The sequence below is a fragment of the Ascidiella aspersa genome, chromosome 3 (assembly GCF_963924565.1).
Source record: "Ascidiella aspersa chromosome 3, kaAscAspe10.2, whole genome shotgun sequence".
Classification (NCBI taxonomy): Eukaryota; Metazoa; Chordata; class Ascidiacea; order Phlebobranchia; family Ascidiidae; genus Ascidiella; species Ascidiella aspersa.
Genome location: NC_139449.1, coordinates 25,022,524 through 25,050,440, shown reverse-complemented (window position 1 = coordinate 25,050,440; position 27,917 = coordinate 25,022,524).

Sequence of the window (27,917 nt, the reverse complement as noted above, 5' to 3'; positions counted from 1 at the left end):
TCTACGGGACTTTGATATCCTGTCGGAGGATCCCTTTGCCGACTCCTACCGGCGAGCGATGCCGGCCAAAGTGAAGAAGGATCCGAAATCGAAAAAGAGACAAGCGCGCACCAACAAGCTAATTGTAAGAGGTTTTTTGTTTTTGTTTTTCTTTTATTTCCATGAAACCTCAAACAGCGGTTTTGAAATAGGCTAATTACCAGTGTTGTAATGACTTAAGTCAATTACTCAACGATTTGACTTAATTGACATAAGCCAGACAAATGACTTGAGTTGACTCAAGTCTTTTAGACAAATGACTTGAGGTGACTTTAGTCTTTTAGGGAAATAAATTGAATTGACTTAGCTGCACTTGAGAACTCTTTTCAAATGACTTGGCTTCAACCAATTCAAGTCGCTTTCTTGGATGTGAAATAACAATTATATTTACTAAATTAAGCGGATTGTAAGACCATTAGTTTTATTTTTTCGTTTTTGTGCGATCAAACACCAAACAATGGTTTTGTAAAAACATAAAAAGAAGTTCCATTATGTTAGAGTGCTAGACCGTGCTCCGCAACCTTTTTTCACTTGCGGCACACCAACAGGGCTAAAAATATTCGGCGGCACACCAACGAAATATCTGACGTTTGACAATAAACAACAATAGCAAATATACTGGGCTGTCCAGAGAAATAGGTAGCAAAAATTTGACGTTTTACTTTATTTTATCTTATGATTTTGCGGTTTTACGAGCTTCCTAAAATATTTTAACACGGCTAAAGGGACTACAGCCATAAGACCGAAATTAGAACAACATCAACGCCGGGATAAAACACAGTTCGGAATAAGACCAAAACTAAATCAGAAAGTCCTAACCCCTCGGGTCAACCTAAGTTCATCACTAACTCCCCTAATAATTCCAACACTAATATATTTTCTAACCCTACATATTACCCCACCACTACCATCTAACAGGGGCAAACAACTCTATGTCTAAACACTGGGGCTCCGACGGCGCCTTAACCGCCGTTCAAACTAGAGCTGCAAAACGTCGACACCTTTCAGGCGTTATTTTGTCCATGTAGGACCTGTTTGAACTAAGAATTTTTTTCGACAGGTTTAGTTATTTTTTATTAGATCTTATTATGTAAGTGATATTTATGCGTACTTGGCTTTATTCGTTTGGTTGTCCTAAAACTATGGCATTGTAGATTATTCTGCGTTAGATATGATATTTCATTGGTTTTAAGCATATGGATAATTAAATCAATCTCCTTTTCCACTTTGGTGTAAAATTTGATAGTAATTGATGTTGATTTGTACTGCTGCTAGTTGAATAAGTCAAAAAACGGTTAGAAAATCGACTTACGGCGATTGAACCTATAACACAGACTTTCATAATTGAGAAAACTTAAGTTACACCTTGAAATATTGCATAAGGTCAAAATTCCTGCCTTGATGTACCGTTTTCGTGTTAATTCTACTGTAAAAAGTAGACTTATAAACGGGAACGTCGCGGCACACCTGGCATAGTCTCGCGGCACACCGGTTGCGGAGCACTGTGCTAGACAATACTATACTAGCGTGTGTATTGAAGGTAAACCAACCATTTTAACAAAAATACGAAGTGTGTTTGGTTATGTCTGTATTTTTTATTGCAGACCCCGTTTTCTCGGGTTTATGGAATGGTGACAAAGGGAAAGTCTAAAGATTCGGTAAGTTATTATCTATATATTTTACTTTCTTAGTTTATTTTCTTATCTATGAGCGTTAACTTTCGAAAATGCAATTTAACACTCATTTCTCGATAAGCATTTACAAACGTTAAAATTTTGCATTTACAATCGTTGAAATATTGCTTCAGAGCAAGGTTTTTTCTAGTATTTTTTTCCCGTTCAGCCATGCTTGTTTTAAACGCAAACCCCGCCCTTCATCACCAACTCCCCTAATAATTAATTTCTACTTTAACTCAATGTCTAACTTTACCCGTCCATAACCCCAAATAGGGGCAAATAAATGTACTTAACAACGGCTCAAAATAGGGCGCCCAAACGTCGACATCAAAACGGCCGATGCCAGACCGGTGTCACTCAATCGTCCCATACCCTCTACAGTATTGGGCGTTATTTTCTTTATTTAGACTTATTCCGGTAAATTTAGGATTAATCCGGTAAATTTAGTACTGAATACTATATAGCCTACAAGTTTTATGCCTTATTCAGAATATTTTATTTCTTATTTTGTCGTGAATGTTACTATATCATTAAAAATGATTATGCTCTAGACAGGATTATATTGTAGATCTTTCTTTTTCACTAAACTTAAACAATTTACAATCTTTAGGAAGCCCAGCCAAGAGTCAAGCAACCCGCTCAAAAGGCGCTGACCAAAGGCAAGAAGAAAAACAGCTTGCCAGTTGAGGCTGGAAGCAAGCAGAATGTTCCAATGGTCAAGAAGGAGGCCAACAAGCCGGCCGAGTCCGCCGTCCCTTCGAAACTTGCGGCCGCCAAAAAGGCGAAGAAGGCAAAGGAATTGGTGAGTTTTTTCGACACTACATTTGATTACGATACGTGGTATAATTAGGTTTTAAATAGCGGTTAAAGGTGTCCACGAAAAAGGTTGAGAAACACTGTGTTAGTGCTTGGTTATAGGTGACTCTATTCAATAATATCGTATATAACGCTATAGTTACAAGTGTGACGTGTATTTACAGCCACCATGGGACTCTTCGGACGTGGCACAGAACTCCTCAGCTTGGCAGTCGGGCAAGGTAAATTATGTAATGCAAAAAAATCTCAATTTAAATTGTTGTTCCGCATTTTTTTTTTTCCGAAACATTAAAAAAAAAAGATACTGTCAATTGATAAAATTCAATTGATACAATGCCTGGCAGCTACAGTATGTTCATTGAAAAAACATTAATTAAATAAAAATATGGGCAAGGGCATTGGACCAATGATTTGAAAAGAAAGAGTGACCTTAAGGTGACACCAGTCGTCATGTAGGAATTTTAAATCTAGAAAACGTGACTAGTTTATGTTAATTTATGTTCATAATCTGTCTATGCATAAATTCCTCATGGCTTTTGCCAGCAAATCGTAAACCCCTTTGTACCAAGATAAATAGGCTGGACCTTTTGTTATCTTACTTTTGTTAGTGCACTCACGTTGCGTTTTGGGTTTGTCTACATGTATTCTTATGGCAGTATTACGCATTATAGTTAATTTAGGCAAAGATGACAAGTAGGCTACATTTGTTTATAGTAAGTAGGTTGATATTTGTGTATATCGCTATTACTTTTATGCTAATAACACTTTAAAAGTGTGACCAGTTGTTGAAGACATTTATTTTGTTAAAATCTTATAAATGAACCTGTTTTTTAATTTTTAAGTACATTGATATTAATTACTGTATGCTATAAGTTAGACACATAACGTTATCCATAATTTAAATATTTCTTTTAAATTGAAAGAATATTAAAGAAAATCGATGTTTTATATTCTTCAATTAAAAACTAAACTGACTTCATAGGCTGTTTTGAGAAATCTGGTCAAACCCAAAGCACCAACGACGAACAAGCCAAAAAACAACATGAAAAGCAGGACTTTACCGAGAAAAGTCCCCAAAATCGACCTGACACCTTTGGCGTCGGGGTCACCAAAAACCCTGCCCACCAAAAAGTCGACAACCGTAAGATTTTGAGTTTTTTCGTAGCAATGTCTCCCAAACCTCTCTATGCTTTTTTGTTTTAGCAGGCTTCCTTAAATTGTGGACGCAGACCGAAAGTGCGAGAGCCTCCGTTTGTGAGGGTAAGACTATTGTGCGACTTTTTTGAGGTGTGTGCAACTTTTTTTGTGTTAATTAAGAAGTTTGAAGGCAAATTAATTCCCAGCATCGACTGTTTGAATACAAAAAGCATCACAGCACTTATATTTTTTGCTATTTTTCAATCGCTTTTCCGGAACAGCTTATAAAAATAACAAAAACCTGAAAAATGACCATATAAACATGGCCATAATAAAGGTATAATCGCTTCAAGACTTATATAGGAAAAACCGAGAAATTTGTATAAAATATTTTTGCTTTCAAAGGTCACACTATTTCGCCGTATTTGAAACTACAATATTTTTGAAAAAACGCGGAATTTCGATTAATATCATCCTATGTGCAACAACTCCAAAAAGGACTGCCCGTTGTGTAAAGCAACTTAAGCTTTTGAATTGGTTTTCTGTACAGAATCCACCTCAAGATGGCGACTTGAAAGGAGCAGAAGAAGAAAAGAGTGGTTTTCTTGTTTCTCCCAGGAGAAAATCGTCGGTGGATGCAAAAAAGCAAAGCGTGAGTTTGTCCATTGATAATTGTGTTGTTGTGACTTAAGGCCGTTTGGTTCTACCAAAGCGGGCACTATTTGGGTTAGGTTCCGGGTTAGCGTTCAAATCGGACGAGTTTATCGTTTTATTTTAATATCAGTAAATTTAACTTGGGGATGACTTGCTCTAATAATGATCGACTTGACTGGGACTTACCTTGTTATATTATTTTCATTGACTAGGACTGAAGTTATTTCACAAATGACTCGACTAGGTCTAAAGTAATTAGAAAACAACTTGTCAATTTGAAAACAACTATTTGAAAACCTGTTGTTGGTAATAATTATACTTTTAACTCCAATTGAAAAGCGTGAAAATTGCATCGAAAAAAATAAAAAAAATTCATGGAAAAGGAAAAGCAATTGGTGTAAAGTTTTACACGTTTGTATGCCGCTTCTAAGAGTGAATTTGTTTTTAGAAATGCTTTTTGGGCTTATAATAATTAACTTCGCATTCATTAGCGCTATTTCGCTCATATTTTGTCCCTCAATATTGTGGGTCGCAGCGGAAAAAAGCCTGAGAAACTCGGAAATGGTCACTGCCTTTATCATTTATCAAGGATTTAGAGCGTTTTAATTGAAGCAGTTTCAGTAAAATCATGATGTTTCGTGTTACGTTAGATCCCGTGGAACGGCGGGAGAGCAAGAGAATTGAAGAAACCTCATCACGAAAAAGTAAGAATAATAATTTAGAAAAAACTATTATACGTAATTTGTCCTCATTTTAAGGGAGGCAGATCACAGTTGTTGTATATGCATGTGTATATTCCTTCGTTGGAATTGTAGATCCCCTTCAAAATGAAGTTGCTTATACTAATAGGCTGCAAGGTATACTTTCATGGCTATTTATCGGTCTGCTCCCCTTTGAGCCTGTGTATCTTAGTGGGTAGAGCAACGATCCCGGTATGGCCGAGATCGTGAGTTAAAACCTCACCACAGACTATAATTTTACCAAAAGGATGCAGAAGGCAATGGTATCATGACTGTTGCTCGAATTTCTTCCCTCTGAGCCAAAAAATAGTTAAACTGTTCAAATATTAAAGGTTGTGGTATCCTGCCAAATTTTGAAGGTTTTTTATTAAAAAAACATGAAGGGCGCAAAAGTACTGACTTTTACCTTCCAGGTCACTCCCCACACAAACAAACAGGGTGGAAACGGGGAAGATGCAGCCCAAGCCTCTCCCAGAGACACTTCAGCCTCTAAAAACCGAATGGTGAGTCACTGTAATCCCATAGTTGATTGTCGATACTTGAGTATTTAAGGGAGTGAAGTGTACGGTTTGCACACAGTTCATTTGGACACTTTGCGTTATTTAGGAGTCACAAATAGGGAAACTCATTATATCATTATAAAGCTATACCTTGTAGTGTAAAATAATATAAGTTTAGAAAAAAACACAAAGTACAAATTGAGCTAATGTAAAAAAAAATTACCGGAAAAAACAATTTTAAAATTGGAACTAACATAATATCTAAATTAACAAGACACATAAAATATACTTGTGTAACATAGCAGTAAGATATATGGCATTTTATATGGCATTTATTTGTAAGCATGACATTCAAGCAAAATTTAAGTATTCCATAAACTTCCGTATGATATAGTGTTAACAATAAGCGTCACTCAAATGAACAAAATGTAGAGACATCATTATTTGTATTTTGTACACTATAATTGTGCTTTTTCTTACCCTCCTAAATTGCGAACAATTTAAATAACAGACGTCAGATTTATGTTTAAGCAACTAAATGTGTTTTAGAAGGACCGCGCGTGATAAAAATACTGTGTTTTTTCTATCCAGGTTCCTTGGAATTGGGGAAAAGGTATCAAGATGAAAAAGCAGTCTCGCTTTGACAAGGTAAAACTAGTGATAAAATTAAACTGGTCGGAACTATACATGCCAAATTGCCAAGGGTAAATTTACAAAGTTGTCGTTATTTAATATTACATAAACCGCGGCAAAACTGTGATATCTGGGCTTTGACATTAGTAAACCATTTTTCACATCCGCACTAATTCATTTCGAAACAAATGGAATTTTATGGGATTACCCATGATGCTTAAAATACCTAATTAGACCATTTACAATTATGGAGATGGGAATTCGCATTGTTTTCTGATTATTATTGTTCCTAATTTCGTTCCTCGGCAACTAAGTTTTTGTTAAGATGAAATAGTATATCAATTTGTTGCACCTTCTGGCAACATGCCAATGTTAGTGTTTCAACCGTCAAAATTATTTTTATTGACTATAATAAGTTTTCCGATAACTCATTATAAACTTTAAGTTTTTGAAGTTTATGTCGCCAAGTTTAAACCAATTATAAATTATTGTTAAGGCGGAAATAGTAAAACAAATTGCTGTACCTTCTAGTAACATTCCAATATTTCGTGCATCGAAACGCAATTATTTTTATCGACTATAATATGTTTTTTGATTGACTTACCTTTAACTTAAACTTTTTCTATGTTTAAATAATTAGGCTACCGTTATGATTTTGTACCTGTTAGTTGAGGGAAACGACTTTTTTGCAGGAACATCCTTTAATTCCCAATCTGGAAGTTGAACAGACCAAGGATCCTCTTTCTCCAAGGAAGCAAGTGGCCGCCAAAAAGCAACTTAACGTTGTACGTTAACTTTTTACTTTATGTAGTACAATTTGTTAGTGGGTAACGGTCAGCAATGTCATTTAACTTTATCATTCAAGCTATTCTATAGTTCTGACCATTCCTCACTATATACCTCGTTGCACAAAACGAATCGATTAATTTCAACTATTGCTGTTCATAATTGAACCTATTAAATTGCTGCAACGCACATCACAATTAATCCAAGGAGACTTCGCGGCCAAACGAATCTTTATTTTGCGAAATTTACCGATTGCGTTTAGGTGAGATTAAGGAAATCTGTTTTGCTAACGAAGCCTACGTATTCGGGGATGTTTCCTTGGGCCTAAATCAATATGCCGCTATACTGTTTACATTTCTAACTGAGAAGCTATACCATTTATCTCGTTTCACCAGATTCCGTGGAATTCTGGAAGGCCGATGAACCCGCCCACCGATGGATCAGCAAAAGTAAGTGGCCAGTTAACATAGGTTCTAATCAATTATAGGTTTTAATCAAGTATAGCTCATTTCCCCGATAATACACAAAACATTCGCCGGTCCAAAGATACGAATAAATGACTTGTGTTTTAAGCTAGTTTTTCACTGTTAAGTTGACTGATATTCAACGGATTTGAGATAGACGACCTATAAAACTGACTGCGGTCGTACCAACCTAAACGTATTTAAATCAATATCGTCAAACAATATGTACATGTTGTATAGAAAATTTTATGCAAAGTTACACTGTGTATTACAGTAGTAATATGGCTCTTCCGTGCGGTTAACTTTCTATTTAAATGTAGTCTTTTTCAGATATTTGATTCACATCAACATTATGGCGGTCCAATTGACGTCATTTTAATGCCCAAACAAGTAAAATAGATTAAATTGCAATGTTCGATTTTGTCCGTTATTAGGCCAAAGTTTGCAAATGTAATCTTTTCAATACAAAAATGGAAGCATACGTTTTTAAGTTTGCGTTTTGGTGCAAAATGGTTATACTTAAATAACAGCAATGTTGCTTGGATACAAAAAAGCCCTTCCCTGCCTTCACTATATAGTGTTGCGCTAATAAGTAGCAAATATATCGCTCTTAGGCAAAAGGCACGACCAAGAAGAAAAAGAAAGCAATACACCACACCGCTAATACAGCAAAGAAGAACAACCAAACGCAAACGCACATCAACCGTAAATCACTTAATGCAGTCGACCGTGACGAGCCACGTTGGGTTGGAGGTCACCTTAATGACACAAGAGACGAGGTCGGCTTTGGGGAATCGCAACACGCGGAGCACTTGAAACCAGTTGAAAAGCTCTCGTTAGAACAAGAAGCAAAGTCGGAAGAGAGTGTTGATTATTCTGAATCTTTGTCTAGCGTTGAAAGCTTAATCTGCATTGATGACGTTTTACTTGTCGGAGCGGATTCGTTCGATTCGCTTGATAATTCAGCATTCTACACGCCACCACACTCTGACGAAGCTGAATTTGACGATTGGACCGCAACTCAAATGGTTTTGGAGTCCATTATTAATAAAGTGGTCGCGACGAACTCCCGGGAAGTCATTAAGCTTGAGGAAGACGCCTTTGGTCAATCTGATGGTTTTATGGAAGACCAACTGACCACCCTAGTTGTAGCAAACGCTCTACAACTTGCATCAGGATCCAATTCGATTAGTTATCAAACTGGTGATATTATGGAAGACCACTTGACCGACCTAGTTGTAGCAAACGCTCTTCAACTTGCATCAGGATCCAATTCGATTGGAAATCAAACTGATGATATTATGGAAGATCATCTGACTGACCTCGTTGTAGCAAACGCCCTTCAACTTGCAACAGAATCCAATTTGATCGGGGACACCACGTTCAGCCTTGATGACTTCTCTACAGACGGAGTTGATTTGGTGGAACCACAAAATCATCTAGATGAAGAAATTGAGCAGGTTTGCGAAGAATTCCAGCAACTAGTCGAACCAAACGCCACTGATTTGACATCAGAAACCATCTTGAACGGAGAGACCGTTATCGTCATTGATGACTTTTTACAAGTCGGAGTTGAAACGGAGGAACCACAAGAGGATCTGAATCAAGACATGGAGCAATTGGATGAAGATCAGCTGTCCAACTTAGTTGTGGAAAGCGCTCTTGAACTTGCATCGGAAACCATCTTAAACGGAGAGACCGTTATCAGCATGGATGACCATTCACAAGTCGGAGTTGAAACGGAGGAACCACAAGATGATCTGAATCAAGACATGGAGCAATTGGATGAAGATCAGCTGACCAACTTAGTTGTGGAAAGCGCTCTTGAACTTGCATCGGAAACCATCTTGAACGGAGAGACCGTTATCAGCATGGATGACCTTTCACAAGTCGGAGTTGAAACGGAGGAACCACAAGATGATCTGAATCAAGACATGGAGCAATTGGATGAAGAGCAGCTGACCAACTTAGTTGTGGAAAGCGCTCTTGAACTTGCATCGGAAACCATCTTTAAAGGAGAGACCGTTATCAGCATTGATGAACTTTCACAAGTCGGAGTTGAAACGGAGGAACCGCAAGATGATCTGAATCAAGACATGGAGCAATTGGATGAAGATCAGCTGTCCAACTTAGTTGTGGAAAGCGCTCTTGAAATTGCATCGGAAACCATCTTTAAAGGAGAGACCGTTATCAGCATTGATGAACTTTCACAAGTCGGAGTTGAAACGGAGGAACCGCAAGATGATCTGAATCAAGACATGGAGCAATTGGATGAAGATCAGCTGACCAACTTAGTTGTGGAAAGCGCTCTTGAACTTGCATCGGAAACCATCTTAAACGGAGAGACCGTTATCAGCATTGATGACCTTTCACAAGTCGGAGTTGAAACGGAGGAACCACAAGATGATCTGAATCAAGACGTGGAGCAATTGGATGAAGAGCAGCTGACCAACTTAGTTGTGGAAAGCGCTCTTGAACTTGCATCGGAAACCATCTTAAACGGAGAGACCGTTATCAGCATTGATGACCTTTCACAAGTCGGAGTTGAAACGGAGGAACCACAAGATGATCTGAATCAAGACATGGAGCAATTGGATGAAGATCAGCTGTCCAACTTAGTTGTGGAAAGCGCTCTTGAACTTGCATCGGAAACCATCTTAAACGGAGAGACCGTTATCAGCATGGATGACCTTTCACAAGTCGGAGTTGAAACGGAGGAACCACAAGATGATCTGAATCAAGACATGGAGCAATTGGATGAAGATCAGCTGACCAACTTAGTTGTGGAAAGCGCTCTTGAACTTGCATCGGAAACCATCTTGAACGGAGAGACCGTTATCAGCATGGATGACCTTTCACAAGTCGGAGTTGAAACGGAGGAACCACAAGATGATCTGAATCAAGACATGGAGCAATTGGATGAAGAGCAGCTGACCAACTTAGTTGTGGAAAGCGCTCTTGAACTTGCATCGGAAACCATCTTTAAAGGAGAGACCGTTATCAGCATTGATGAACTTTCACAAGTCGGAGTTGAAACGGAGGAACCGCAAGATGATCTGAATCAAGACATGGAGCAATTGGATGAAGATCAGCTGTCCAACTTAGTTGTGGAAAGCGCTCTTGAAATTGCATCGGAAACCATCTTTAAAGGAGAGACCGTTATCAGCATTGATGAACTTTCACAAGTCGGAGTTGAAACGGAGGAACCGCAAGATGATCTGAATCAAGACATGGAGCAATTGGATGAAGATCAGCTGACCAACTTAGTTGTGGAAAGCGCTCTTGAACTTGCATCGGAAACCATCTTAAACGGAGAGACCGTTATCAGCATTGATGACCTTTCACAAGTCGGAGTTGAAACGGAGGAACCACAAGATGATCTGAATCAAGACGTGGAGCAATTGGATGAAGAGCAGCTGACCAACTTAGTTGTGGAAAGCGCTCTTGAACTTGCATCGGAAACCATCTTAAACGGAGAGACCGTTATCAGCATTGATGACCTTTCACAAGTCGGAGTTGAAACGGAGGAACCACAAGATGATCTGAATCAAGACGTGGAGCAATTGGATGAAGATCAGCTGACCAACTTAGTTGTGGAAAGCGCTCTTGAACTTGCATCGGAAACCATCTTAAACGGAGAGACCGTTATCAGCATTGATGACCTTTCACAAGTCGGAGTTGAAAAGGAGGAACCACAAGATGATCTGAATCAAGACGTGGAGCAATTGGATGAAGATCAGCTGACCAACTTAGTTGTGGAAAGCGCTCTTGAACTTGCATCGGAAACCATCTTCAACGGAGAGACCGTTATCAGCATTGATGACTTCTCTAAAGACGTTGTTGATTTGGCGGAACCACAAAATGATTTGGACGAAGAAGTCGAGCAGGTGATCGAAGATTCCCAGCAACTTGTCGAACCAAACGCCACTGATTTGACATCGGAAACCATCTTGAACGGGGAGACCGTTATCAACATTGATGACTTTTCCCGAGTCGGAGTTGAAACGGAGAAACCACCAGATGATCTGAATCAAGAACTAGAGCAGCTAAATCAAGATTCCCAGCTGATAATTGGTCAAAGTGGAAGTCCAAACTCCTCTGCTTTGATATCAGAAACCATGGTGAACGAAGAGACCGTTATCAGCTTTCATAAATTTACCCAAGTTGGAGTAGAAATGGAGGCACCACAAGAAGATCTGGTTAAAGAGTCTCAAAAGGATAAGGATTCGCAACTTGTTGGTCAAAATGCCACTGCTTTCAAATCACCAGTTATCTTAAACATGAATACCGCCTCCCGCAATGATCATTTCTCAATAATCGGAGCTCAAATGGTTGATCTACAAGTTGAAGTGATGCAGGAATTGGTCGAAGGTGTGCAACTGGGCCAGGCAAACACCACTCAACTGGCATCGGAAGCTCTTTTAAAGAAAGATATCGCAAAGGCCGATTATAAAGACGAAGCGATTCAAGTTGTAGAGCAATTGAACGACGACGTGCAATTATGTCAAGAAAATGCAAGCGATTTGGCATCAAATAACGCCTCAAACGCAGTTGATGAAGATCTTTTGAACTTGTGGACTGAAATGTGCGATTCAGAGCCAGCAGCGAACATCGATTCTGTTCATTTGGCCGAAACAAGTTGCGAAGAGCTAGATTTCGGAGCACAACAACCCGCCTGTGACGTCATTCCGTCCTCTTGTGACGCAGGCATGAGCACTGAAGAAACCGGAATGGTTGCAGGAACAACGACAGTGGTGAGATGTAGTTTGTGTAGTTTTACATGGTTAGAATTATTGAGATTGTTTCTGGATAAAATTGCTTCAATATTTATGATAATTTCAAGCAATACGAACATATGTCTTAGTGAATACAAACTTATTTTTGCTTATGTAATGTTTTTGTTCGCTTGCGTGATAAGCTGTACTTTATGACGCTAAATGTTTTCTCATTTAAGGCCAGTTTTCTATGAGATGCAGTAATAAATTGGCGTTATATGTTAGTTAGTGTGATATTTCTAGACCCAAAGACAATTTCAGCCCAAAGTTCCTAATACAGTTAACCTTAAAAGCTTTTTGTCTCCTTCAAATCATTGTTTTCCTCAAACTGTTTTTTTTTTTGGTCTAAATTCGGAACGAATTTCACACAAATTTATTTAATTTTGCAGACCAAACATGATCCATACGATGACGATGAACTTATTGAGTTCGTGTTCCAAAAACTGAAGGTAAATAAGAGGTCTACCTTTGAAATTTATATTCGTTTTGCCGTAATAGCCTTTAAATAGCAGAAAATGTAAACTCATCTGCCTAATAGTACACCGAAAGGAACGGTCTCGGTTTGACCGGTGATCGTGAGTTCGAGCCTCACTACAGGCTAGTTGTTTTTCTAGCTTGCCCTGCTTGCATCGTAGATCGACAGGTTTGGTGAGTGTGCAATGGCTTTCGTTGTACCAATTATACGTAATCGTTGGTCAGAAAACAGCTTCAGAAGGACTAGATCTCAGTTGTTAACACACACATATGTGTGGGCAAGTCTCATCTGCCTAATTTGCCATATATTAGATTTGTAGTTGAAGTCCGCTACTGCTACCAATAGATTTTAACAGATTGTTATTTGTTTCAGCTCTTCAACAGATTCAAAGAGGTATTTGGAAGTATTTAGTTGTGATTTTTGTTCTATAAAATAAAACCGCCGCAGTTGTAATACTTAAATAAATAATACAATTATGCACAATCTGTTGATCTTGGATACAGATTGAAAACTACTCTAAACATGCTGTTTTACGCTTTAGGTTAGGGTCAGAAATCGACTCTTAACCGTTTGGGACAATGAAACAAGTGTAAATGTGAGTAGAAATCACTAGTCCGCTGTTGAATTGGTACAAATAATTTATAACAAAACGATTATTTCGTGCAGACTTACCTGAACAGTAACATCACCATTGGATTGCGCGAAGTACTGCTTTTCCGACTCAAGGTAAACACCTTTTGTTGCATTATTATCGACGCCATTTTTGATCAACTATTTTTTAAACTTTATTTTGCCTCGACGCGACTATATGATCTCTGTTTTGTAGTATAGGACCCTACTTCAAATACCGATATAATGTATTTGATGAAATATAAAAAAACAGTAACGCAATTTAATTTTACGTGTACGTAATAAACGTTAATTTTTTTTCTTCGTCATTCAAATGAACGCAGTTCATTTGGCAGTGCATTTTCCCGGGGTTGTTGGTTCGATTTTTATTGATGACTGTTCATTTAATTTTTGTTTTTGCTTGCTCGCCCAGCAATAAACCTTGAATAGACTATAAAAAGGTCTGGAGCTACAAATACTAAAACTTTTGTATATTTCTTTCATTTTGCCCTCTTACTTAGAGACAGTCAGTGTTCATTCTTTTTTTAGTAAATGCAAAAGTATTTAACAGTTTAAAGACGAAATTGATTTAAAACGGTTAGATTATTGAAAATGAATAAAACGAAAACGGCAATTCTTTTGTTTTTTAGATTGAAGATTGCTACGAAAATGAGGTTTGTTTTCCAAAATATTATATCAAGTTTTTGCTTTAATGTTGTTTGAGTAAAGCATGGCCGTTTTAATCAACTTTCCTTTTTTACAGGTCAGAAAGAGGTTTAGCAGAAAGGTAGGTCGCTTTTTTAACTTGCTTTTAAAGTGTACCAGTTAGCTTTTTGTCATTGTGGTAACTAGCTATTTTAAAAGTCAAAGTCTTTTAAAAATAAATGAGTCAAGCCACAGTCAAGTCATTAATATAAAAATAAAACGACAAACCATTACAACTGATAAACATTTACGATTATGAGCAATAAATCAATTCAAATTAACGAAACACGCATCTTCAAATCTTATAGTTTTATGTGAAAAAAAATCAGATAACCAGGTCACTTTTTATGATAAAATGTTGTAAGAAAACTCTTAATTTCTACCTTTTGCCTTAATGACTTAAGTCCAAGCATAGTTATTTTACGACTTTTTTAAAAGTAAAACTTTGTGTTTCAGAAACCAGCCAAAATTCATTTGAAGGTTGCTTTTAGCAAGAAAATTAAGAAGTACATTTTCCAGGACGAGGCATCAATTGATGTAAGGACTTTTGTACACTTGGGGGCAAGGCAGTTGGTGTCTTTGGGATCACAACCTTGTTAAAAATTTACCCTAGTAATGAACCATTAGTAGTTAATCTAAGTAGAAACAAGTACAAGCGTCGTAATTTAAAAACAAGTTTCACGGCGATAAAATTGTCGGCGTTTGTTTAACACAAAGTGGTTAAGTTTGGTCAATTAGTAGTTTATATGTAAATATAGAAATAAAATAAATTGCTAAGCAGTAATATAATACTAACAAGTTTCACAAAAGTAAACTTTCGGCCATGTTTTAAAACATGTTATTAAAAAATACTTAAGTTCGAGTCGTTAGTAGTTTATCTGTATGTATGAAAATAAAGTCAAACGTCAAATCCTAATATGATGCTAACGAATTTCACGAAGGTAAAATACGTTTTACTGCGAAATGTTTCGACGCTATTTTACGCTAAACTTTGTCTCCAGGAAATTCACAACTGTGAAGTTGTTAAGCAATCCAACTGCAACTGGAAAGATAAAACTCCAAGGGTAAGTGAAAATATTTTTTTTTTTTCATCTTAAAAATATCTTCCTACTGCTGTAAAAACTTTTCTGTAAAACATGAAAGTTTCTAAAAAATAATGTGTTAAAATTCAACATTTTTCGTCTGCTTTGATTTTTCAGGGCTGACTTGTTTAGACTTTTAATTTTTTTTTTTTTTTTTAACTTTTTAATTTTACTTTACAGTAAGGTATTGTTTAATTTAAAAAAACCCAACATAAAGTCAAAATCATCTTACTAAATTACTCATTTTCTTATATTTATTTTTTACGTCTAATTTTTCCATTACAGGGGTGGAAGCGCTCCCGAGAAGGGCGCACAATGTTTATTGATCGGGTAAGTAGTTTATGTTTTGTTGCAAAGATATTGCCTACGTCCACACATAACATTAAACTAGTATGGTCGCCTAATACGGTGTTTCTTAATCAGGTGAATGGTTCACCCAAGTGTGAATACAATTTTTGCAGTTGTGAACCAACCAAAAGGGGTGAATAAGGGTGAACTGTCAGAAATGGATAAAAGGGCGGATTCTCCAGGTGTTCATTTTGTGCTGTTATATATAGACGAAATAGTTTTATCATATCATGAGACAAGGTGAATAAAATTTGGATATAGATGCTAGGGGTGAACTAAAAAAGTTTGAGAAGCACTGGCCTAATAGACTCTTTTACCATAGTTTGTACCATGGTAAACAATTTAACAATGTAAACAATTAAAAACAAATCATATAAAAATGACTTAAGTCCCAGTCAAGTCTTTCGTAAAATAACTAGTATCCAAGTCTTTTTGAATAAATAACTCGATAAATAACAAGACCCAGTACACAAGTTTATAAAAAATGCCTAATCAAAGATACTTCGTTTTACCCCAGCCGCTAAATCAATTCATTACAACACTGGTTTGTAACGGAAAGTTGAATGACCGCCTAATAGACTATTTTATCATAGTTTGTGCCTATGGTAAACAATTTAACAATGTAAATTATTCCGTTGTTGATAGTTCCAATTCAGGTTATACCCATTACGCATTTAGGCTGAAAAATGTTCGCATTTACTTATAGTTGAAATAACCAAAATATAAGAAATGGCCTCTTACATATTTAGTTAAGGATGTGGCGGGCCGGATGATATTCATAGGCGAGCCGAATCTGGCCCGCGGGCCGTAGGTTGCCCACCCCTGGCGTAGAGTATAGTGATTTACAATCTGTGTGCCTCGATAGATTTCGAAGTGTGCCGCGATTTTTTTTCTAATTAAGGAAAAACGACTCTTATATTTCTCATATTACTCAAGGCATAGGCAAGCATATGAGACTTAAACTGCACACTAATCTTTGGAAAACTGATAATTTTGTAGTATTGATCTACTGCTTTGTGAAGGGCGTTATTCTAGTTTTGGTAATTCATTTTTGTGGATATTGAAGTTTAAACGCCCCTTTCAAAACAGCTTATTCTAAACCTATACGTTTGCTTTTTTGGTTTAAAATAGCGGCTTTAAAGCATGAATTTTTATAAAACACCAATGCGGTCAATTTACAACCGGAAAAAAATAGATAAGGGGAACAAAAAGCTTTAAATTATAAGAATAGGGTTAAAAAAGCGAGCGTGTGTGGTTTTAGCTGGCCACTTATTGTAGACCAAGAATTATCCATCGGTTTATTACCGCGCTAAACACCACCTATATTAGCTTATTTTTAATTTGTAACTGGGATAAGTCACTTAAGAAACTTGTAACTGGGTTAAGTCACTTAAGAAGTTTGTAACTGGAATAAGTTATTAAGGAGTTTGTATCCGGGATAAGTTACTTCAGGAGTTTGTAACTGGGGTAAGTCACTTAGGAAGAAATCCCATACCAAACAGTGTCATTATTACGCTCAAAGAAAAATAAATTTAATTAAAACTACAAAGAGTCGTTTATCCAGTTAATTTGGATGAAATGCTCTGTAGCGCAAAATGTAGTTACCTTCAGTTGTTATCCTATACTCCAGTTGTTATTCTATAGTACTAAAACTTTTGTCATGTTTTTCCGAAGTGTCAAGCAAAATGTTATACATTGCAACAAAACATGCCAATCAAACTATAAGACCTTTAATTATCCATTTCGCTTGTCTCTTATGCCTAAGACAATTCCTTTTATAATTTTTTTTCAATCCATGGCCAAATTAAAAAAAATCCAAACGAATTACAATTTTTTTTTATATTCAGGCCCGACCTTCGAATGGAAAACCGCGCAGCCGAAGGTCAAAACACGACCCCAGGAACAACGGCGGCATGGTTTACGGGGGCTGGCCTCCGAAAATCGATGTAGACGCCCTCATGGCGGTCGAAAACGAAGACCCGGGATTTGAAGTCGGAACTCGGCAATCGGAAGCCGAGTTCTTGGACGTCGGTCATCCCGATGAGGAGGAGAATCAAGAGGAGAACGAATTCCTCCAGAAAACAGTGGAGGTTCCTTTGGCTGAGGAAGAAGTGCGATTGAAATTTGTGAGTGAGCTGATTGAGTTATTAATTTAACCAGTAGAAAAATTTACGGGCTTTGCAAAATTAAAGCCCTTAACTCAAAAAGTTTTAACTTTCAAAGAATTCACAGTACCGTCCGTTGTAACTTTGACCGTTGTATATAGTGAACGCGAAAAGACATACATCTCAATAAAACGTTAAAGTTGTTCAAAACGTTTTTTTTATTCCGATTTCAACCTTTTTTAGAGGTAACCCTTTTACTCAGCCAGCTCTCCTTTCAACTGGTGTGGGTAACATCAACTTAAAAGTATTATTATTATAATTCAATTCGATTTGGATACTTAAAACATTAAAGAAGCGCAAATATTTCACCGTTAAATTTGAAAATGCCTTACTTTTAGGTGAACTTTTCCGGCCTTAAAGAGAAAAATGAATTTGAAAAGAGTAAAGTTGTTGGTCCGGGCTGCGGCCAGGTTAGTTTATTCAACATTTTTACATTTTTGTATGTATTTTACTTAACTTTATCCATATGCCCAAATTAAGATTTCCGAGATAATCGAATTTGGTGGTATAATCGGTAGGTACTCTACCCAAACTAGGATGGAACCGGTGTCAATCAGAGATACCTAATTTGGCACTTTTTATTAACGGTTTACACTTTACCCCAGCGTGTATTACCTTTAAAATCTGTATTTGTTAAAGTAATGTTGAAAAGCAACAAACTTACTGAAACCTTTCATTAACTTATAAATAACGATTTGAGATGAACTGAACTTTTCTGGCTTGCGATACACTGAAAAGAATCTTAATTATTTTGCCTGACACTTTTAACAGAACAACAATATAGTAACTTTACAATTGCATGTAAATGTATAAATGTATCAATTTTTTAATGAATAGTGTGTGTTTACTAATTCATGCAATTTGCTACTTGGTTACGAGTTCTTACACCCTTTTTAACTATGATTTGTGGCAGAATTCAAGTTTCCTGAAAAGAATGAAACGTGGAAAACGAAACAAGGTAAAATATAAACAGAAATAAAAAAAATAAAAAACAGTAAATGAGTTTCAGTAAAGCCTTAAGCACATCGTACTGTCAAAGTACGACTAAAAAGCCTCGATGGCGTCTCAGGAATATCTGCCTACGTTTAATAATGAATGGCGAAGCCAAAAAAGTCGGGCAGATCGACATTATCTTGATTAAGACGTTTAGATACGAACTTGTATCAACATTAACTGATCAAGATGGTGTCGATCTACTCGACCTTTTTGCCTTTGAGTTTCATTATCAAGCTATGACAAATCCGTGCATAGTGAACCTGAAATACGTTTAAGAATGTAAAGTGAATTTGACAATGGTAAAGTAATCAGTTGACTATGAATCTTTTCACGTTTATTATCAATTTGTTTTGTTACAGATTTCGCCGATAAACACCAGACTGGTCCATGTGCTGCCAATTCGCGTGGTAAGACGGTTTAAGAAATTTTAAATAATGGCTGATTGTGCAATTATAACCGTTTCCCTAATACTGGCATACTGAACTGGGCCTGTGTTATTGGATATTTTGAAAAGCCCTTGGTTCTGATATTACGTTATATTTTGCAACGATTCGATTTTTCACAATTTAATAAGTAAATATCTCTGAGAACGTCTCGTAAAATGAAGAAATGTAAATTAATATTTAAAGAAATTTAATACGGTTCACCCGTATATGAACAGTTTAGGACTGTTTGCCAATATTCTTGATATGTTTTCGTGTTTTTTTACAATGTTCACGTGTTTTTAAAACTTGAAATTTGTTACAGGGATACAATGCTACACTCGAATCCCAGGCAGCACATGGATTAGTCGAGACCAAACAGAAGACCTACAAGGTAACACAAGATTGCTTCTTTCGTAGTTTACTAGTTAAGTATCACTCTATAGTTTATACATGCATGCGATCACAAAATACAAACCAAAAACATCAGGCAATAGTTACATTGAATATATATCTGACTTATATCCAAAGCCTTTCGTCATCACTCAAAACAGGGGTGGACACACTACGGCTTGCAGTCCAGATGCAGCCTGCCAGTGTAAATCATCCGGCCCGCCACTTCTTTGGCAAACTGGGCCATTTCTCGTATTATTTGGCTTTTTCGATTAATTAAATGCGAAAAATTTTCGCCTTTACGCAAATATCGTGTTCATGCATAGTGTGTTTGCGTTGTGTGGAAATCTCTTTAACTAAAACCAATGAATTTTAACAACATAGTTGTCAATTAAACTTAAAAAACTCGTCATCCCCTTTTTTATCACTTTGAACCAAACCTTTTTGACGCTTTCAATTATCGCGCTCATTTCGCCTTTTTAAGCTAATTTACTTATTTCAAAACCTCTTTGAAAAAAGTGTAATAAAATATATACTTTAGTTTGTATACTTGAAGGGATCGAAGTGAAAAAAAAAACACATATGCCAGTATTCGTATACCTGTTGGAACTCGATAAAAATAACACGTTCGGACTCATGGACTCGTTCATAAAGAACTCATGTAGATACCTAATGCAACCTATACGTTTTTTAAAAAGAAACGGCGGATCCTATATTAACAGTAATACAAATGCTGCAAACATAGAATGAAAAACTGTAGTATTTTGTAGTTATTTTTGTAACAGCAATACCCCGTTTTCAACGATGTTTTTTAGGTTTATTAAATCTTAATCGTTAATTTTTATATTTTTATAATTTGGGTGCAGATTGAAGAATCAGAAGATAATACGGTACAACAAGAATCCGGGGCCGCTAAACTGGCCCAAGATAGGACGGCAGCAAAAGTAGCTAGGCAAAACTGGCTGCAGGCCTTCGCAAACCGCTGCCGAAGTATCTTGGGTCGTTTGGCGGTCCGAAGGCGATAGGGTAAGTCTCAATTTATAAATCAGGTAACACTGTTGAACGGCAAAGTGCATTGAAATCTCGACAAGCTTTCGTACAACCGTGCTTCGTCAGGTCAAAGTATAATTTTTCTGTAGACCTGATGAAGCCTGATTACATTAAATTTAAGTCAGGGCTGCGGAGTCGGTAAAATCCAACCCTTGTCCGAATACCGCCGGAGAAATGAACTGATAAAATTTTGGGACTATGGACATTATGGTAAACTTAGGTTGAATAGGTTTCCTATCAATAAAAAAAAAACTAGTGGGGACTGCTAATTTGGGTTCACTATATTTCTATAGCAACTTGCGTAAAAAAGTTTTCACCAATGAATATTAACACAAGTCAACAGAATCTATAATAATCAACGATGTAAGTACATCGTAAGCCCTCAACACGGTGTAGCCTACTAAGGTATGCAAGCCGTTATCGCTTATCAAAAATAACAGAGGTCTAGATCGCAATTGTTGGACACATCTGTGTATGCATCTATCATCAAGAATAAAAATCTAAAAATATTCACAAATTTACGTAAATTATTATTCCGCACTTTTACAGGGTCGCCAAAAGATCGGAAAACCAATGATTGTCAAGGGAAGAGAAATTTTTATCGTCCTAAACTCCCTCAGTGCAATAAAGCGTCGTTTTTTGTTTCGTCGTTGTCTTCTTTCGTGGTTCTGGTTTGGCGAGGCAGTTGCTTTATTGAAAAAAGAAGTGTGGGGAGGGGGGGGGGGGCTTAAAACAAATGTAGGAAACAACGAGAAACACTGCAAAATCGTTTAAAATCAACTTTGCGATGAAATGTGTGGATTGCATAAATGTGTTAAAATGAGCTACCGGTAGATAAAAGTTTCTGGCTGACATGTTAATGTGTAAAAATCTCACGTGAGGCCATTTTTGTAAATTTAAATTTAAAAATGACTTAACAAGTTATTTTTCAAATAAGTCCGAGCCAAGTTTAAATCCAATTCATCCGTTGCCCAAGTCAAGTCACCGTCATGTCATTTTTCGGGCAAACCAACTTCAATTCAAGTCATTGATATAAAAGTAAAACGTTAAACTAATAAAACTTGTAACTAAAAATAACAAAAGAGGAATTAGATTGTTCTAACATAATTTGTCCTATAAATGCCATTTTTATAAATTTAGTACGAACATTGTTCTCATTAGAATATAACCTACTTTAAATCTTTAATTCTATAAGCGACGAAAAAGCCTATGGCTTCATTGTTAAACGCAACTTATTTATCAGATATAAAAAATTTTCCGCATGAATGAAATTGCTGCAGAGTGTAGACACATAGAAGCAAAATTTTACCAACTTAAAAAAAACATGAAAAATGCGTCTTTAGAATAGTATTGGGTTATAACCTATAGTCCAGTGGTTCGACTGGGAATTTTATATCGGTCTGGCAAAATTTTTTCTTTATTTGTGCAGTTGTCCAACTAGCTGTTTGGCAAATACTCCAACTACACAAGTGCAAACATTTTTTGAAACTCTTATTTTGTCTTTTCAGTGTGCTATACAGTAATTGGGAAGAGTCTCCTAAGCACTATAAGCAATGTCGTAATGACTTAAGTTTTTATTACAGTGTATCGCACTATAGGCTGCTGCGGCTTATGCTAAAATGATTATTGGCCTAAGGTGTCTGAATTCCAAAATGTCCTAAATTATCTGGGAATCCACTACCGTGTAGGCTAAGTGTTGTTTATTAATGACTATAGTAATATAGCGGTATCATGCGTTAGAAACTATGGTTACCTAATCGTAAAATAATTTTGACCAGTTTGGTAGTGCCACAAGGTCTGCTGACCTAAACAGTAGATTCATTTACACTCCTGCTAATTTTTTTGGAGGGTATTCCGCAATGATCGGATAGATCATAATAGTGAAACAACAATGGCACTGGCGGTTGGTCGTCCCTATGCTTTTAGCCGCTAATTGTGTATGAAATGAAAAATATTTTCCCACAATACCAGTAAATCCTTCTAAGAAAACGAACTGTGTGAAAGCGGCAATTAACTGATTGGTGTCATATTTCAAACAAATATGTAGTCCCGGTGCCAAATCTGTATAGGCTATATATATATATATAGGCTAACTGAAAAAGTTTGTCCGTTGGACTGCTTATGTTCGTAACCGCGCAAATTTTTTTTAAGCGCCATTACCTGCGTGGACATAAAATTAAATTAAGTATATTTTGCCTTAATACTAATAAATTTTAATGTTTTTAACTTAAAAGATGTTTGACGTGCTTAGCCGTTGGGTATTTAGTCCTTCAAGTGGTTTTAATAGTACCCAATTTTGGCAAAGTTTATAGTTTTATGTGTAATAGTTTTTTGCAGTTCTTTACACAGACAACGTACAGCAACCCTAATAGAGTATATAAACTACCCAAAATTTAAAGTGAGTTTGCAAAATATCGCGTTTATTGCTGCTGCGATTTTCGTTCAATATATGTCACTGTTTTTTGTTACGTAAAATAAGCGAGACGTGTTTAGCCAATGCTGTGTGTTGAGTAGTTCCATTTAAGAAAAACACACAACGTTGCAATTTGTTTTGATGTTAAATACCGAAATAGTTTTTCAAATCATCATCTATTCTGTAACATGCGGCATCGGCTAGCTTACACAATATTCGTAGCAGTAAAATCGTGATAAAATTGTCACAGCGCGTTCGCGCCTTTCCTTTGGCGGCGACTGATTTTAAACACCAAACAACATACGTTAATTTTTCATTTTCAAACTGTTTTAACCAAAGTCGTGCCTTTTTATAGCCTGTCACTGTCACTGGCACCTACCAATGCGCAATGACAGGAGAGATTTTACCTGTTACTGCTAGTTAACATGAATATAAAGGTCAACTAATGATTGTCTAATGCTGTTTTATAAAAGGTTCAAAAGTACTATGTTTTACCCCCTAAACTTTCAACTTGGGCCTAGGGGATTTAAGTTGAAAACTTAATAGCATTTTTTAATATTGGTCTGTTTAAAAGCAAGCCTATTCATAGTGAAAGAGCGTATAAATTAAAGTATAATTAGTGAGAAAATCACCGATTGTATCAGCTTAGAAGCAAACGAGCGAGGCGAATATTACACGAAGAAAAAACAAAACAAATGAATAATTAAAGACAACAATGAACTGAAATACGAAAAGGTAAGTGTTGTGACAAGATCGAAAAAACTTACCAAACACGACTATGTGAACAAAAAAAGAAAGAACGAGCAATTAAAGAAAAAAAGGCGTCAAGGGCGAGAAATACTGAAAAGGAACAAAGGGCTGGGCAACCAATCAAAGCCCAGAGTTCATTTCCTGTCAAATCATGTAAGGCTCCAAGTATAGGGATAGATTTGTGCTAAGTTGGTCGGGACGATGTACTGGATTTGGGTAGCAAGGCGATTTTTGCCTCAGGCGAGTGCACCTTTGGACGGTTTTTCATTATTAAAAAAAAAAAAAGTCGTCGCCACTAAAAAAATAGTCGTCGCCACTACGCGCGCCAAAGCTGAGTGTTGGATGCCTAAGCAATATCGCGACCCCGTTCCTCGCTGGAGGCCTCAACAAGGCCGACCAAAACGGGGCTTTATTAGGTTACCATTGAACACTCCATGCCATTTCCTCTGCAGGAGAACTGTGTGGTGTCTCCAGCAGAAGAATGACGTGTGCGTCGCTTCCAAAAAGGGAATGAAGGCATCTCTTATTCCCCCGACGTTGAATGTGGTTAATTTAAGGTAAGTTTAGCCATGACTACTGTTTAGTTCAGGGATGTCCAACCTTTTAGCAGAATGGGCCGCATTTGCACTTTAAAAATTTTGATAGGCCTCAAAACCTCTCAAATTAACGAGGTGACGTCATATGTTACGTCATATCGTGACGTCATAAGTAACCTAACTTCTAAAGGCTGATATATTTCCTTAAAACGGTCCGCAAAAACACACGTTTAGAAAAACACACATGTTGCTTAGCAATGATGGGTGCACAAAGTGTTTGACGGATGTTGAAATACGACATTAGACTCGATTATAGTTTCAGAAAAAACATAAGATTAGGCCTACATCAAATACTGCGCGTTCTGCACTGATTGATGATAGTCCAAACAAATGTTTTAAATAAAGGGCTACTGAAAGTGAGAATAAGTGGTGGGCCGCACGTAATGCGGGCCTTCTTATTACAATCGGGACAGACGCATATTTATCCCGTATCAGAAAAAATGGCAGTTGCACCGACATGCTCACTGGACGAACATAGATGGTCGTGCCGCATTCGTAATCTTTCCTTACGTTCTCGAGCCGCTGCCCCTTAGAGTTATTGGTGCTCTCGTCCGAGTCTGAAAATAACCGCTTAGCTACCTGGGGTTTGTCTTCGTCGTTCCGATGCCGTTCTCTTCCACCTGCTGTGTCCGTTTCCGACGTCTCCGTTTTTTCCGTGGTGGCGTTGCGGCCGAACTGGGCACCGTTGTATAATGTCGGATGCGCCCTCGTTCACCGCTAAGACGTTGCTAACGTTGGACACCTGTTCACCAGGGTCCGCTTTTTCGGTAAAGTCATCTCTTCGTTCGGCGATGCCCTGTAGCGTCGCTACTTCAACAGATCTGAAGAATGAAGTTGCGAGATCGTTTGTCGGACAACTCGGCGACAACTTTCGTCTTTCGTTCGAAGACGGCTCTTCCTCTGCTTTCTATTTTGTTCCATGCAGCTTGGGCCATTGCGGGCTGTGTGTTGGCAATGAGCAGTGGGTTGACAGGGAGGTTGTTGGTGGCGTCTTATTGGACCGTTGTCCTCAACGCTTGATCGGGTTCTTCTAGCGGGCCTTGAGAAAGCCATGAAAAAGGCGTTTTGTCCTCGGCAAGGTTTGAGGTTGGGTTTTTTGGGTTAACCAACTTACCGTTCCGGGGACAAAACTCTTAAAAAATAAGTGATTGTTGTTTTTTCGGAAACGAGGTGGGACGATTTCCGGGTGCTAAACCTACTCAGGGAATTCCTATGCTCAAAACCTTCGGGACTATCATCGAGCTTATTTCTCTTTTCTTCCTGATGCAGGTAGGTCTACAGGGTATTAGGGTGTAGCTACTCTACCTCTGGCTAGCGGTAATTTTATCTGCCCAACGACATTCCTGTTGTACCGGTATTCTATATATCGCCTTCTTCTTGTATCTTCTTATGTACTCCGTGTCTACTCTCTTTTCCAGAGACCGCCCTTTGTCTCTTCTGAGACCACACCTAACTTTTGACTCTGTTTGTTTCGAGTTGAAATAAATCGAAATAAGGCTAGTCATTCTGCCTAAAGAACTTAACAGCTCGATCTTTAACTACTTAAAAAGAAGTTTTGCTGAAGTTTTTCGTATAAGCTGAGATGTCACTGCGAGAGTTTTTCGGCGCTCCCAATTTGATACGTAGAAAGTAACGCAAATAAGGTACGGTTTCTAATTCTGTCCAGATTAAGATTGCGAACGCCGTGGATACGTCAGAATAACATTTTTTTTATATTTTCTGAGCACTATAAATGACCCCCACTTATAGTGTACAAAACTTTAATATATATTTATTTTAAGGTTCGACCTAGCGGAATTTATTATTTTTAAACCAATAAATAAAAATTGCAAAAACACTCTGCGAGGCACGAAATAATGTTAAAGGTATTATTGAACTTATTTTAGGAATTTATTATTTTTTTAAACTTATTTCCTGCGTACCCGAAATATTTTGCACGGCGCGACAACTGGCGGTAGATTCAACTGGCACTCTTGTAAAATAAATTTGCCGCTAGATGGCGACACAGTTGTAGGGGTGACCTCTGGTTTCTAATCTTTACTTTGTTAGAAACAAATAGGGATCACTGAACCGTGACGGCGAAGTTTCCTTTCATCTCTTTATATGTCGTTGTTGGAAAGAAGCAGGGTTGCCAGTTAGGATGTTTTAAAGCCAAATTTGAAAATTTAGGTTTTTTTTTGAACCTCTTTGGATTTAATTTTTTCAAAAAAAAATCCAAATGAAATTTGGCTTATTTAGGCTTTTTTCGTTTTTTTTCAAAAATGTCATGAGTGTTATGTTAAGAAGATATCAAACTAACGCAAAAAGGGAAAAAATTTCCAAAAAAATTACAAAAAGAGAAAAATTACCAAGAAAAATTTACAAAAAGAGAAAAAAATGTCAAGAAAATTTGCCACAAAAAGAGAAATTCAATGTACCAACATGACCATTTATTGCATTGTTTATTTGTTTAAGGAAAAACATAGGCTTGTTAGAGTTTGTAGTTGATTTGGCTTTTTTTGGCCTTTTTTTAGAGTTATTTTGCCTTTTTTAATTTTTCTATGGCAACCCTGGAATTTGGAAAGAAGAATCATTCTGCTTTCTGCCTTTTTTACGTACAAAATCGCAACAGGCCTTATTTGAAGGCAAATCGCGTTACAGCTGGCAGTGACAGTTTTGGTGCAAACTGTCAGTAGCTTAGTGACACATGTAACTGACCTGTATTACTGACAGTAACAGGTGTCATTGGACAAAGGTCACGACCCCTTAACATCATCATATTAGGGCGCCAAAACGTCGACACCGAAACGGCCCATGTCGAACCGAACCGATGGCCCCCGATTGTCCCATACCCTCTTCCTACAGTTTTAGGCGTTACTTTAGCTAATTAGGTCTTATTCCGGTGAAATTAGTACGTATTTATTCAAGTTTAGGTATTATTCTCAGATGATATAGATTTATTGGGCGCTGGTCTAGAATCGGCGCTGGTCTAGAATCCTACCACAGTTATGAAATTAACCCACAATATTTGGGTTAGGATGCGAGTTAGCGTTTGGGTGTGGGTGGGTCAAGTATTATTATAGTCTTTATTTAATAACAAAACTTGACTCACCCTAACCCAAACGCTAACCCGCACCCTAACCCAAATGGTGTTTCGTTGTGGTAGGATTCTAGACCAGCGCCCTAGAATCCTACCACAGTTCTAAAATCAACGCACAAAATTTGAGTTAGGTTGCGGGTTAGCGTTCGGGTGTGGGTGGGTCAAGTATTATTATATTCTTTGTTTAATAATAATACTTGACCCACCTTAACCCAAACGCTAACCCGCACCCTAATCCAAATGGTGTTTCGTTGTGGTAGGATTCTAGACCAGCGCCATTTATTGTGTTGTGGATATTCCTTCCTATGTATTTGGCTTTATTATGTCGTCGGTCTTAATGCTGGTGTATTATAGATTATTCTGCTTTAGGTAATGTTTTTTTGTGATTTCCAAGAACAGGGCGTTTTAGAAAATAAGATATTACATCAACGGACAGCAATGTACAGATAAATAGGATTCACTTGAAGCGCGGAAAAAAATGCTACTGTTTGATTTAAAAATACAGTTTAAAAGGGGTCAATGTCGGGTGCAGTTTTATTCAAACCATGCTAGAATGATAGCTTAGATTTATCTGCGAGCAATATTCCTTCATCAAAAAAGTCATATATGGCCCG